The following is a 15,947-nucleotide window of genomic DNA, read 5'->3' as shown; positions in this document are numbered from 1 at the left end:
AAACATTAACTAACCAAACAACCAAATATATGATCAAAACAGCAGGGAATTAGAACAAATAAGCAAGATAAACCAAATGAAACCACAGAATTAAAAGGCCTGGACAACAACGACAACAACAACAAAAGTCTTTTGTTGACACCAAAATGCATAAGATTCAGTGCCAGGGAAGCCACTTTGGGAAGAGTGTTTCGCAAACAACCAAAAAGGTGCTTTCAAAGGATTTGAACTCAGGTCTCCCCGGTCCTAGTCCAGCACTCTAACCACTACACCACGCTGGCTCTCTCTTCCCATCTGTTCTCAGGTCTGTTCCACCCCATGTCACTGGTACAAGCAAGGTTGGTTGTGTGTGTGTGTTTTTTTTAAGGAAGAAATAGTTCTACAACACCTCTAGCAAACATACAATATAGGAATTTCTGCATTAATGTATATTCACTAACTAGGCTTAGCTCACTTGAGCTGCTCTGAAGACACATTTAGCTCACTTGAGCTGCTCACCAGCCACAGACTGTAGTACTGGTATCTTGTGGGGAGGGAATAACAAATTGAGGTTTCCCTTCTGCTTTTATGCGTCAAATTTAAATAATACCCCCCCCCCGCCCAAAAAAACACCTCACAAATATGGAAGTTTGAATCTCACCATGTAAACTTCCATTGATGTAAATCTGCTGCTTGGATGAATCTACTCCACATAATCCCCAAATAGGTTATTTTCTCTATTGTGAGGGTTCAGACATTATAGACATTCTTTCCCAGCCCACCTTATCATTCAGAAAAAAAGTAACAAAAGCAACACAGAAAGTATAACACTGGGTGATAGAACATAAAAAATACATTGTAATTCATATGCCCAAGAATCAAAATGTCGCTTGTACACATGATCCTCCTTGTGCAACTTTCTGGCTTCCGACTGTTTTGCTTTGCAGCCAAAGTGGCAAACTTCACTGGTTTAATATCTCTGGCTCCACCAAGTGCTGCCACTGAACCACACACACAAAAAAATGCATCCTATTTAGAAAGAAGGCACGATCCAGCTAAGCTTCAGCACAGAGGGAGAGATGCTTAACTCTCCCACTGGAATCAATAGAAATTGACATTGCTTATTTTTGACAGTATCATGTGAAATGTTTTAAAGAAGCTGCCTTCTACTACCCAATCAGGCTGCAGGGTTGTGTGAATGCTAGACAAGTGTAGACATCTAAGGGTCAAAAGCAGACAGAAGCCCATTTCTTTCCTACAATTATATACAAACAGTTCTTTTCTTTGCACTGCAGATTCTATATATGATCTTGTTTGCAAGGATGATAGTTGCCACCTTCATGCTAAATTTCAGTTTTCAAAAAAATAATGGGCAACTTCCAATACTGGGCAAAATTCATGGAACTTAAGTTAGTCATGACTAACTATTCTTCAGGTTTATTTTTATGGAAGAAAAGCCTGTGCAACAGGTACATAGCCGAGGTTTGCTTCCAGCATTTGAATTAGAAGGGGGAGCAGAAATGCCAGCCACTCTTACCTTTTACATTGCCCTCCTTAGCTATTTTCTTTAAAAGGCTATGGGGGAGGGGGTGGCAGCAAGGTTTACCTGACAATGGAGGCATCAGAGGGTGGATCTTGTGGATTTCATTAAGTCTCCCCACGGTTTTCCCCCAGAATCCAAGCACAGCACCTCTGAAAGCCTAATCTGTATCGTCTCTTCAAATTCTCACTGTCATGCATCATATACACATACACTTTGTGCACACACACACATACGCATGCACACGTCCCACATAAAATTTACTCTAAAAGTATGGACTCTTATGAAACATGAATACCCACTATAGACATGCCTTTGAGGTACTGCGTGTGTGCACGAAATAAAGAAACCTGGACACCTTTAAGCACAAAAGCAAATTAGCTGCAGAATTTACAAATCTGTTTAAAGCGATGTCTCACCAAGCAAGGACTAACTGTAAGTTGCTAATCATATAACTCTTGCTCAAAAGCCACCCATTGCATATATCTCATAGATACAAAATTATTCGCCATTTCACTGGTGAGACACACTTTTTGCCACTTACCTCAAGCCTTCAGTGAAATTCTCTCCCTCTTGTACCCAAACACGGAGCAATACACATTGTATGAAAAGCCGGTCCCTTGAAAATCACAGGGCATAGAGACAAGGGCTAGGGGTGTGTGTGAGGTGACCACATCTATTTCTCACTCCAGGGAACCATGAAGCAAGCCTGCCAGTCCTCACTGCATAGGTACTTTGTCTACCTTCATGTCTGTTGTTCTATAGCAATTCCCATAAAGCTCCACAAAGACCCAGCTGTACAAACCAAGGCTGTCAAAGGAGGGATGGATAAACCAGGGAGGGGTGTCTAACAAGTTGACCACTGACTGAGCACACTAGGATAAAGGAGCCTTGATGAAGAGAAATAATCACCCATTGCTGTTTGTTTATTTAAACTCTTCTACCACAGCCTGGAAACTTTCCCCCTCTTTTTGCTTGCTTGCTTGCTTGCTTGCTTCTCCCCACCCCCACCCTCCGCCCCACATACCCATTAGCGTCCCCCCACTGAGAGACCTTTGTGATCTAAAAAGCGTCTGCACCCCTCTGTTTCTTAACACTGACAATCTTATAGTGAGATCCATAACATGTCTTAAAATAACTACTTGGCACCTTTCACGGCATCAGACTGTCCGCCTTCTGAAATCCAAAACACTTTCCTTTTTAAAGCCAGCAGAGAGGAGAAAAATCATGAGTGTCAGGGGCAGATCAGACCACCACTGTTTTCCCCACTGAGAGAAAACCGCTGCAGCCTTGGAGATCTAGTTCATGCATGCATACATATGTTGCTGGGCTTCTCAACATTTGATGACAGGAAGCTGTAAGGGGAACTGACTCCATCAACAAACATTGTGATGAAGGTGACGTGGACATTCAGCCTGGGGTGTTTTATCTGTGATGGGTCACTCACACATGCAAGTCATCAGTGGATGTTATAGACATCGATGACGAACACACATGTGAACCAGTCCTCAGTTATGGCAATCTGGTGGAACAAATGGTCTGAACAAATGGAGTGGAGCCACTGCAGTGGTATCTGGGCTCCCAGCACACAGTGCTTGGGTGGGGGACCTCTTGGGACTCCTATACCACCTTCTGCTCCACCTTCTGCTCCACCATGGAAGAAAGGTGAGATATATACTTAATTTCCACTATAATTTGGATCAACTACCAAAAGTCACTAAGAGTGAAAACTAAGTGGAAGAAACAGTTCTAGCTGACACTGGACAGAGATCCCTTAAATGGTCACTCCTTCACCACTGAACCAGATAGAGTGAGCTTTGCCTTTTCATCATCCAAGGAATTGTCCCATCTGGGATGTGGATAGCAAGCCCTTCCATCCCTATGATCTTGCCCAGGTTAACTCATCCTTCAGGGTTTTACCTATAGTAGGGCACACTTCCTTCAACACAGATACCACTGGCCCAAACACCCCAAACACACAAGTCATAACTACAGACTCCAGTTGCTGATGGGTGGCAGCATTTCAAAATGCAGACAGACATAGAATAATCTATGTATGAAACAGTGGGAAGTAATCACATTGCTGTCACCTAATTAAGAATGCATGTGCGCTAACTGAGATAGACTTGTGTGGTGAAAGGCTTCTACTACTGCAGCTATGAGGATCAAGTGGAGGGTGATTTTCACTGATCTCCCCTTCTCTCAAAAATGCCCTACATCCTCTGGAAATATGTCCCTGAAGGTCACACAGCCCTCAGGGACATGTATTCAGGCACGGCAGGGGACTTCCAGGAGAATGGGAAATCAGTGAAATCCTTCTCCCCATGCAAGCACCAGCACTGTGGTAATCAGGAAGTCTTCTGCAGCAAAGGTACTTTTTCCTGCTGCAGGCACAGAGCCTTAGTCAGGATATGAGTCACAGACTCATTCTAAATACTCACTCCATATTTTGGCATGCGTCTAAGACTGGGTGAGAGCTGACCCCTCTGGACCAATGGTAAGGTAACCAACTGCTACTCTAACACACATCTATCTGCTTGTAGTGTTGCAGGGAAGTCACTGGTGCATCCACAACCCGCCAGCAGGCTAAAGTCACTGAAGCAATGGCTGCCCTGATGCTGGCATACTCAGCATTGTTCCTAAAACAAACCCTAAATAACCAATGAAGCCAATACCATTCACTGCCACTAAAATGAGAAAACATGCCCCTAGATCCCACAGCTCTTAGGCAAACACAGAAGAAAGCAGGCAATCTGATAGAATACCAGTGATGCCGGGGGATTCTTGGAACACAGGAAGCTGCCTTATATCGAGTCAGGTAATTGGTCCATCTAGCTCAGGATTGTCTACACTAACTGTAGTGGCTCTCTGAGGTTTCAGGCAGGAGGCTTTCCCAGCCCTACCTGGAGATGCTGCCAGGGACTGAACCTGGGACCTTCTGCATGCATGCAGATGCTCAACCTCTAAGCAACAGTCTCATCGCCTAAGGGGAATAACTTACAGCAGACAGTTCTCACATGGAGTCCCCATTCAAATGCAAATAACGGCAGACCCTGCTTAGCAAAGAAGACAATTCATGCTCACTACCACAAGACCAGCTCTCCACCCTAAATATGAGAGCGAGGAACTTGAATGTTTTGATCTTACTTGCCTATGTTTTAGGTATGTAATATTAGTTATGGACAATTTGAATGGCCTTGCAAACAGAAAGCCCCAGACTTGACCATTAACATCTTCAGGCAGGGCTGAGAAAGCTCTGGCCAGTCTGTAGAGAATACTGAACTAGATAGACCGAAGGTGTGGACTCAATAGAAGGCAGTTCATTGTACATGGGATAGGCCACAAGTAGGGCAGGCGCTGAAGTTCAGTGGCAGAGCATTGCCTTCCATGCAGAAGGTCCCTGACTCAACTGCTGATGTTCAAAGCTGACTCTGGGGAAATCACAGCCCACCCACCCCTGTCAGATACCTCTCTGTGAAATGGTAATAATCATGACTTCTGTCACAGAGTTGCTGCACAGAGACAAGCAGCTAAAAGACTGAAAAGTACTTTGCCACTTTAACAACCCTCTATCTATTACTATTTATAACAAGAGGGAAACATGCTTAATCTTTTAAACACATGGGGCCTAGCAAGCAGGCACAGGAGCATATAACTGGAGAGCATCATGCTGAGGTATTTCACCTTTTAAAAGATAGTCATCTGTCAAATGTACACATGGCAGGGCAGATTTTGACACAGACTATGTTCTCTTTGACTTTTTGCATTACTGCCAGGAACCTACACCGGGAACTAGACGGGGGAGTGCGTCCCTGTTGGTTCTGCTGGACCTCTCGGCGGCATTCAGTACCATCAACCATGGTATCCTTCTGGGCCGCCTCTCGAGTATGGGAGTCGGAGGTACTGCGTTGCAGTGGTTCCAGTCCTTTATTGAGGTAAGGGTCCAGAAGGTGGTGCTAGGGGACTACTGCTCGGTTCTGTGGCCACTGGCCTGTGGGGTCCCGCAGGGTTCGGTCTTGTCCCCCATGCTGTTTAACATCTACATGAAACTGCTGGGAGAGGTCATCCGGGGACTTAGACTGAGTTGTCAGCAATATGCGGATGACACTCAGCTCTATCTCTCCTTGTCATCTGATCCTAGGGAGGCGGTGGATGTCCTGAATCGGGGGGCTGGAGGCCATGATGGGTTGGATGTGGGCTAATATTGAATCTGGACAAGACAGAGGTACTATTGGTCAGTAGGAGAGCCAATCGGGATGAAGAGATTTTACCGGTTCTGGATGGGGTTGCACTCCCCTTGAAAGAGCAAGTATGCAGCTTGGAGGTATTACTGGACCCGGCTCTACTTTTAGAAGCTCAGGCGGAGGTGGTGGCCAGGGGTGCCTTTTCATGGCTTCAGCTAGTGTGCCAGCTGCATCCCTTTCTCGAGAAGGCAGATCTGGCCACGGTTACCCACACCTTAGTCACGTCACGGCTGGATTACTGTAACGCGCTCTACGTGGGGCTGCCCTTGAAAAATATTCGGAAACTGCAGCTAGTGCAAAATGTGGCAGCGAGGGTTTTATCCGGAGCTGCCCGATGGGAGCACATCACACCCATTTTGAAAGAGCTGCACTGGCTACCAGTTTGTTGCCGGGTCCAATTCAAGGTGCTGGTTTTGACCTTTAAAGCCCTTAACGGTTTGGGCCCGGAGTACCTGAGGGACCGCCTGCTCCCAAGGGTTGCTGCCTGCTTGACAAGGTCATCTGAGGGGGCTCTGCTCTGGGTGCTGACAACGAGGGAGGCTCGGCTGTCGTGCACTCGGGACAGGGCCTTCTCTGTTGCTGCCCGCAGACTTTGGAATGCTCTCCCAGTGGCCATTCACTCCTCGGACTCCATCACAGTTTTTAGAAAGCTTGTTAAATCTTGGCTTTTTATCCAGGCTTTTACATGATTGTTTTCATTGCTGCTTCTATGTGTTTTTACCCATGTATAGTTTTTACGCTTGTATTTTATAGATTTTGAATTTGGTTTGTTTTTATATTTTTAGCTTAATATTTTTATTGTCATTTTATTGTATTTTTTTTAACTTTTGTAAACCGCCTTGAGATTGTTTTTAATGAAAGGTGGTATATAAATTAAACAATAAACAAACAAACAAACAAACAAACAAACAATGTTGCTAACTGCAATAGAGCTGGTGGAGATCTAAAATGAACTCCAAAACAATCACATACTAGTTCCCCCTCCAAAACTGTGGAATAACAGGCAAGTACCTACAGGAAAGGCAAGAAATAGAATATTCTAGCTTTGGGCCTTGTCTAGTTCCAGTTCTGTGCAACTGCTGTATACAGGTCTAGAATTCTGTGAGTGTACCATGTTCATGAATAATTTGGTACTGGGTGGAGATTACATGTTTCTAGCCCTGAAAGAGGCAAAGATAGACCCCCCCACAAATGCATGGGCAATGTCTACGGAAGTCTCAGAAACTGGAGGATGAGAGGATTCCCAAACACCTGTTGAATATCATTTTAGCAATAGCAATAGCAATAGCACTTACATTTATATACCGCTTTATAGCCGGAGCTCTCTAAGCGGTTTACAATGATTTAGCATATTGCCCCCAACATTCTGGGTACTCATTTTACCGACCTCGGAAGGATGGAAGGCTGAGTCAACCTTGAGCCCCTGGTCAGGATCAAACTTACAACCTTCTGGTTACAGGGCGGCAGTTTTACCACTGCGCCACCAGGGGCTCAGTTTTGCACCTAACACAAAGCTCCTCTGTGCTGACCAACTTGCATTCACCTCCAGTTCATATGTGCCATTTGTATGCATGTGCCATTTATGTGTGTGTGGCATTTACCAGTGAAACACCTCCTTTCCCTTTGCCTGTTCTGACAAATATTCTACAATGTTGTCCTTAAGCAACAAGTGAAGCCACTACCCAACATTAAGACAAAACAGATTCAAAGCTAAGTAAAGGTTGCTCCTAAGCCAACCCCCCTAAAGAATTTCAAGGGAGTTTGATAAGATTAGCAAAAAATATCTTGCTGTAGGGTAGGACAGGAAAGCTCAGCCTCATTTTCAAGAATGTCAGATATTCAAGACAGACACATATACATGCAAAAGGTATCATGGGAATGGAGCTCCTTTGTTGTTGCTATATTCCTCAAAGTTGGCTTTTGGCATATTTAAAGACTTCACATGGGGCCGGAAGAACACACACCAATGAAAAAAATTGTGTGAGCGCAGAACAACAGCAACAACAACAATTTATATACCGCTTTTCAACAAAGGTTTCCAAAGTGGTTTACATAGAGAAATAATAAATAAATAAGATGGCTTCCTGTCCCCAAAGGACTCACTATCTAAAAAGAAACATAAGATAAACACCAGCAACAATAACTGGAAGTATTGTGCTGGGAGTGGATAGGGCCGGTGTTCTCTCTAATTTTGTTTCATCTGTGTATGGAATGAGTTTTGTTCTCAGTGGCAGTAACAAGGCAGTGTGTGCACACGTGCATTCCGGGTGAGGCCTTCCTGATTCAACCTGAGCGGGATCTAAAATTAACTGAGCGGACATCCAAAAATGTGTGAGTGCGTAAACATGCGCATGCATTAGAGGGAACACTGATCACCACATTAAAAAGGTGCTTCTTTGCCCAGTTAGCAGGGGTTAGGTTTAGAATGAATTCACTAATTTGACTATTCATGTCATGATTAACTGCAGTTACCCTCACAACTGGTTTGTGTGAAACCTCCTGCTGCTCTCAGTCATGGCATGTGATAAGGCATCACAGGTCTGCTTCTTGTCACTTCAGGCAATTGCCCATAAAACAGGAGCCAAGCTGGGAGATGACATGCCTATCCTAATGTAATGTCTGTCACCTAAACTGAACTCGGGAACTGATTCCAAGGTAATCTACTATTGGCCTAATATGATAGTCCATAGTGTGCATAGGATTCATAGCTATTTACATACATTTATTGATAAAAATGCTTAAGGTAAAGCCTATGAGTGATAATTAACAAAAGCTAGTCTTCATCCTGATAATAAAGCATTACCCCTCTTCTGCAGTATATGAGTGTTTCCATAAATGGATGTTGCCTCCTTAATATAACATGAATGCTAGTAAAGGATACCATTGCTGTAGACAGGAATGTCGGCTTAAATGGATGAGAAAAAGGAGGAGGAGGAGGAGCAAGAGGGAGGAAGTAACGTATGCTGCTGCTTATATCCTTTTTCACTTAAGACATGACAAGCAGGAATAGAAACTAGCTGTTATCGACTATTCTTTACAAATTATTATTTCTCAGGAGGAATCGAAACAAGATCTACTGAAAGAGCTTGCAAATAATGAAGGAGCAAATGATGCACCGAAGATACGCCAGTTCTGCAGATTCGCCGGAGCCTCTCTTGTGCCACAAGAACAAACACAGTCTCCTCTTGTGAGTGGTATGACATGGGAGCCATGATCTTGCGTGAGAATGCAACTCGTCTTCCATCAAAAATAAAACTGTAGTGTATTTCTTTTCAGTAAAGTGGAGTCATGATCTTGTGTGAGTCTATGGTACTCACATTATACTGTGCATAAAATTAGACCTCAAGCAAGCACCAGCCGATCTGAATTTTGACTGGCAAAACTCTAGACCAAAGGTGGGCAAACTTAGCCCTCTAGCTGTTGTTGAACTACAACTCTCAACATCCCCAGCCACAATAAATTGATGGGAGTTGTAGTTCAAGAACAGCTGGAGGGCCAAGTTTGCCCATCCCTTCTCTAGATAATGAGACAAGGAACGAGTCTTCTAGTGCTTATTTTTATTTATTTATTTATTTATTTATTTATATTTATTTTACATTTTATATCCCGCTCTTCCTCCAAGGAGCCCAGAGCAGTGTACTACATACTTGAGTTTCTCTTTCACAACAACCCTGTGAAGTAGGTTAGGCTGAGAGAGAAGTGACTGGCCCAGAGTCACCCAGCTAGTTTTATGGCTGAATGGGGATTTGAACTCGGGTCTCCTCGGTACTAGTCCAGCACTCTAGCCACTACACTACACTGGCTCCTACTTATTTACTGTAGCAGAAGGATGGCAGACCTCCAGTTCAGCTTTTGATTGTTGTTTTTGATACCATATCTTCAATAAACAACAACTCTACCTAAATCCGAACCCTCATTCAGAAATAGGACTTCTCCAAATTGATGGTTTCAAATACTTGGAATTATTATTATATTATTTAGAATATACACCACGTTTCAACAAAAGAACTCTCAGAGCAATTCACATAGCACAGGAAATGAACCAATGGTTCTGTGTTCCAGTGGATCTCACAACTGAAAAACAAAAAAAGCCAAAAAGGACACACCAGTACACAGCCACTGGAAAAAATATGCTGGGATGAAATAGGAGCAATTGCCCTCATCGCCCAGTTAGCAGGGGTGTGGTTTTAATGGTCAGACCAGTAAAATAATGAGTGATTAACAATCCAGTTTTGGACCAATCCAGAAGAAGTGGTTTGTGTACTTCACACCACTGCAATAAAGTTTCGGTATAAAGGGAGTTCTTTAATGTGGGCATTCCTTGAGGTCGCATTATGAAGGTAATGAGGCCCTATGGGTGCCAGAAAGGTGACACACATAACATTGAAAATGAAAATAATCTAAGCTTGTGAACACTGGAAATAAAAATAATGTAAAGCTGCAATCCTATGCACACGTAACGGAGGTGGGGGGAATCCAATGGAACTCAATATGGAACTCAGTAGAACTTAATTCTGAGCAGACATGCATAGAATTGCACTGTAAATATACAATAGTAAATCTGATGGTAAGTAGCACCCTAGAACTAGGTTTTCTTGTTCAGAGATCATGGCAAGGAAGACTTCCTGTAGAGTTATAATCTACTTTTCAAAAATAAGACTTATCGGGGTTTTGCCTAAGGTTTAGGTATAGCATGTCCTGATTTATGGTAGCATGTCCCAATCCACTGCATTTGCATCTCTTCTTGCCTGGAGTGCATTCAACAGATCAATGGCCCCCGCCCTCCAGTAGCAATTGCCTATCTCAGGACTGGACCAGACAGCATAACCTCTCTCTAAGTCTGGGGTTTTAAAATTATGCTTTTAACAGTTAGCAATGCAAACAGGGGCGAGAGCCATGGAAAGGAGTGGGAGGGGCAGCCCTCCCTCCCTTTTCTGTTGCACCTCTGTCAAAATCCCCTCTTTGTTCGACATGCCATACAGCCTTACCTACCAGCTAGAGAAATGCTGGAGCCAGCGAAATGCGGTATTGAAGAAAGTGACGGAAAGTTGGAATGGAAAACAGCTCCCTGCCACAACCTTTCTTTAGGGAAACTAATCTGACAGTGTGAAAGAAGGCTATTATGTACAGATCTCAAACCTACCTCAGTTACCAATGACTCTGGTGGATTGTTAAAACAGTGGCCTCTGGTCTGCGCCCCCCACCCAGAAAAAAAGCTTATGTGTTTTATTGAAAATGCTACCCCTTGAGGTTCACAATCGGCCATTTCGGCATAAGTCCACCAAGACACATAGCCATGCATTTTCCCTCTCAATTTTTTTTGTCCTATCAATACAAACATGCCTGAACTGTACAGACCGCCGCCCTGCCCCCCGCCCTCACTAAATTTAAACCATAATCTAAAGTCTTAAATATTTAGGAGGATTCCCTAGTGAAGTGTTTTCAGCATTGCAGTGTGATTCCAGTTGTGTAAATCTATCTGCAAGGCAGACAGAAATACAGAGATTTATAGCTGTGGGTCCCTACAGACCACTTTAGGATGACAGCTTCAAGATTATAGGAATCCTTCTATTAAAGAGAGTCTGTATAAAAACTGAAGGGTGGAGAGAGTTAAGAGAAAAGTTGGAAAGCAGCTCAGTACACGGAGTTTACCACAATTCTCTCTCTTTTCTCATCACATGTTGGCCTAGGTGCAAAACTATTATTTCCTGATAGCTTTATGTTATATACATTATTTTCTTCACTACTTCTACATGTCATTTCTTCATATTTCCAAAAAAAAAAAAAAAAAATCATCCAAACAGCTCACACATTTTGCAGATGTGCAAAGTGACAGGAAGGGGTGTTTTAGGCCTTTCCCCAAACAATGAGAGTGCAATGTAGCTGACATTTTAAAAGAATATTTTCACAAAGCCTCTTCTTGTTCCTACAGGATTATCAGCCTCATCCTTCAAGGGCAGTGGTTCCCAACAGGGGTAACTGGTACCCCTAGGGGTACTTGGAGGCCTCCTACCCACCTCCAATAGTCACACTATCCCACCCCAACCCCCATTTGAGAATTGCTAGCTTGAAGCTGACACATCCTAAGTGATATGTCCACGGCAGAAAGGGAGGGAGGAGAGTGAAGACCCTCCTCCTCTGCTCCTAATTGGCTGGCTACATGCTGAAGCTCAGCATACCCTTCCCCTCAGCCTGACTGACAGGCTTCAGAAATTTAGCACTGAGTACTCCCATTGACATTTGTAGGACAAGTAAAATTGTCCCATTAATTTCAATGAGACTGCTTATGAGTAATTTAGTGTAGATGACTGTTGTAGCCTTCCTTCCTTCCTTCCTTCCTTATTTATTGTTAAATTTGTATACCACCTTTCATTAAAACAATCCCTAGGTGGTTCACACAGAAAAATTAAAACAAGACTATAAAAATTACACAATTAAAATATTAAGCTAGAATATAAAACCAATGTTCTGACTAAAAATATTTAAAATAAAAGCACAATATAAGCATACAAAATACAAAGAAGCAGCAGTAGAGGCAGTCATATAAAGGCCTGGGTAAAAAGCCAAGATTTCACATGCTTTCTAAAAACTGTGATAGAGACTGAGGAGCAGATACCCACCAGGAGAGCATTCCAGAGTCCGGGAGCAGCAACAGAGAAGGCCCTGTCCTGCGTGCACGACAACCGAGCCTCCCTCATTGTCGGCACCGGAGCAGAGCCGCCTCAGATGATCTCGTTGAGCGGGCAGCAACCCTTAGGAGCAGGCGTTCCTGCATCTAAGGGTTGCTTAAAACCCTTAAAAAAATAAAAACACATTACATTTGTGTTTTTATGTATATATGTTACCCGCACACAATTTTAAATGTAACGGTTATTAGATGTGCGACTCCAGTCACGGGCTTACATCCAGATTAAGTTACTCATAAGCAGTTTTATTGAAATTAAAGACCCCTTTCAATGCCCCATCAACATACTACCATTGTCCATGAGCATATCTGAGAGGACAACACATGCCGTACAACTTCTTGTGTGCTTTCTTAAATGGGTAACACACACAGCTTCCAAATATCTTAAACTTCCGTTCTGTGTGTGTATGTGTGTGTGTTTTCCTCCCAACTGGCTGGAGACCTGTGCACAGATAGGATGCTTCAGTTAAATCCCATTGACTTTGGTAGGATTTAAACAGCTTTAGTGTGCACAGGATTATGGCCCAAATGTATTGCAGGCTCAGCATTAAAAAAAAGAGAGAGAAATTCTACAAGGAAGCAACACAAAGTTTCAGTTTCTGTATCTTCTGTTCATTCACTCCCTATTGTTTGAAAATGCTCCATAGGTTATCAAGGGTGAAACTACATATGACCCTCAGTAATGCAAATGTAATCTGCAACACCCTTTTTTTAAACCCATGGTAGCTGCAGGGAGCTGAAATTTGGAGCAGAAATACTCACAGGGGAAGGATGCTTATTTCTTTACCTGCTAGTTAGAATCAGGGGGTGTTTGGGGGGTGCAAAAAAAATTACCATGCCCAGTCTGGTTGAAGTCCGGTTCGGACTCGGACCAAAATGGGCAAACTGGTTTTGTGTCCCTCTTCCCTGCAAATGATGGCCATCAGAAGAAAAACAGGAGGTGGTTCGCTTGCACTAGCCCTCAGGAGGTTGTTGGCTTGTACTAGCCCCCAGGAAAGCTATATTCTCCCATTGATCGCCTGTCCCTACCAGCTTTCCACCTGGCTGCTACTCAATGTACCAGGGAGATGGAGAGAGGAAAGGAATGAGACACATCTTCCTCTGATCCTCTTCCCATGCACCAGTGCTGCTACTTCAACCACTGCCACAACTGGCCAAGTAACAAAAGGGAAGGGAGGAGGGAGGCAGGAATTCTTCTCCTGGATTTTGATCAGAGCCAGAAAAAAGCTTGGAGTGGCACCTTCACATACTATAAAGGACTAGAAGAAAAAGGGCCCATGGGGGAAAAGATAAGCACCTCTTCTCCCCACTATGCAAACATCAGCTCCAATTTGCAGTTTCCCACAGCTATTTGGGAAAAAATAAAACTCAGGGAAAACATTCACATGACTTGTGTCACATGTAGTTTGACCCTGAGACAGTCTGAAAACTCCACTTTGGAGTTCAATGAACACTTATTTTTCCATTTAGTTAACAGAAGCAAAAAGCAAAGTCTCGGGGAGGTCACTTAACTTCTAAAATATCCAAATACATTTCTAAAAAATAAAATAAACACTTGGTAAAGCTTTTGTGGGATGATGCACTCCACATTTGATAATTAAATATCAGCTACTTTGAGTACCACTTCCACTGATAGCAGTCTCTTATCCCAGACTGATCCCAAAAGGATGACCATGTTACAGAAAAAGCAACAAACGAAAATATGGAAAAGACACAGGACCGGGTCTCACAATCTGTGAGACCTGGTTTAGGGAAGTTAGTGGGAAGAGCGAGCTAAGCCCGCTCTCCCTGCTCACGAGTGGGGAGGGAGCCCTGGGCGGCCAGATCGGCCGCCCACATGATTTACGGCTCCGAGAAGGAGACGGCGGGGGCTGGGGAGCTTGGGGGCCGTGCAGCCCCCGGAAGCCCCAGTATGCCCTGCGCGAGTGTGCAGGGCATACTGGGGAGACCTCTGAGCCGGGAGGCTTTTAAGCCTCCCAGCCAGGGGTCTACTCATGAGTAGCCACGGCGCGGAGCCACGCTGCAGCTACTCACGAGCAGATAGCCCGGGTTTGCCAGCAAAGGGGTGGGCTACAGGAGCGGGTTAGCCACTCCAGAACCACCAGGCTCGGCTGTGAGCCCGGTGGTTCTTACGATCACAAAAATTGGGCTAGGATTTTCCTAGCCCGATTTTTGTGATTGTAAGAATAGCCCCACAAAGTGGCAAAGACACACATTTATTAGGACATAAAATTTGTGTGGGCCAGATGCATCGGGTGAAGTTGGTTTTGTCCCACTAAACCAGGGGTGGGGAACCTTGGCCATCCAGCTGTTTTTTAACTACAACTCCCACCATCCCCGGCCACAAGTTGTAGTTCAAAAACAGCTGGAGGGCCAAGGTTCCCCACCCCTGCACTAAACATATGCCTCCATACATTTATTAGCCTTTAAGGTGCCATAAGATTCCTCCTTGTTATTGATGACAATGTGGGATTAATTTATTCTGTACAAAGTCAACTTTTGTCAGTGTTGCAAGTCTGTGATGTAAATCAACCATTATGATGATATGTATTCCGTGAATGTACAAACCTGCCTTTTCTAACAGCTGTGGTTGACTCCCCAATGAAGTTTTGCTTCTCTTCTTTACTAGTTGCAGTGGGTGCTATACTGCCATGCCTCAGATGTTTTCTGAAGCCACATGCTAAAACTAAGCAGGCCTGGCCAATGTCTGGATGGGACATCACCTCAGAACCTTGTGGTAGGGAGTATGAATTGCTAAGCAAGGTCTGCCTTGATTTGCATTTGGATGGGTAACTACACATGAGTGCTATGAAATAGCTGAGTGGCCATAGCTGAGTGGAAGAGTATCTGCATACTTGCATGAAGAATGTCCCTGGTTCAATCCCTGGCATCTCCAGGTGAGGCTGGGAGAGACTCCTGCTTGAAATCTTGTTGTCTTGCTGCCAATCAGTGCTATAGACAATACTGTGCTAGATGGACCAATCATCTGACTTGGTCTAAGGCAGCTTCCTATGTTCCGAACTATCTTCAAGTTGAAGATACAGAACAAGAGGTGTCCTATATTCCCTTGCATTGAATAAGGGAATATGGAAACAGCAAGCTTTAAAAAGAGCATCCTACCCAACTATTTCCTCCGTTTTTCTATTCAATATAGTTAATTAGCCAAATATCCAAAAGATTTTGACGAGAAAACAGACATTCCAGTACAGGGGGTTGCGGGGGAAGTATGTCAGTGTGGTAAATACAAAAATACTTACATATGCAATAGAGATGGTTTCAGTTTAAAAGGTATATATAAATCATAATCATTTGTAAGTAAAATATATATGAAATAATTGACTTACTATCAATTACACTAAACTCAATACTTTTAATCTCACATTTTCCTCAGGGCATTTTTTTTGTTCTAGTAGCTAATAAAACAGGTCCACTGCCTCAGAACATTCTCATGTGCATTTTGCTGTCCCACTCAGTTCTCTGTCCCTCACTCACGCTTATT

General features: G+C 43.7%; 1 protein-coding gene across 9 annotated transcripts in view; it reads right to left on the bottom strand.

Moving 5' to 3' along the window:
- Window positions 1-15,947, bottom strand: part of SOX5 (SRY-box transcription factor 5) — an 876,032-nt gene that overhangs the window by 511,813 nt on the left and 348,272 nt on the right. Inside the window, exon 1 of one of the 9 annotated variants that reach the window (XM_053255256.1) lies at window positions 2,064-2,304. The exons of the other annotated variants lie outside the window; for them this stretch is intronic. The gene's annotated coding sequence lies outside the window, so the exon portion shown is untranslated. Of the gene's footprint in view, window positions 1-2,063; window positions 2,305-15,947 lie in introns of those variants that run through there. 9 annotated transcript variants of the gene reach the window in all.

Source organism: Hemicordylus capensis, chromosome 5 (assembly GCF_027244095.1).
Source record: "Hemicordylus capensis ecotype Gifberg chromosome 5, rHemCap1.1.pri, whole genome shotgun sequence".
Taxonomy (NCBI): Eukaryota; Metazoa; Chordata; class Lepidosauria; order Squamata; family Cordylidae; genus Hemicordylus; species Hemicordylus capensis.
Note: the sequence above shows the minus strand (reverse complement) of the source record. Positions and strands in the feature narration are given on the sequence as shown.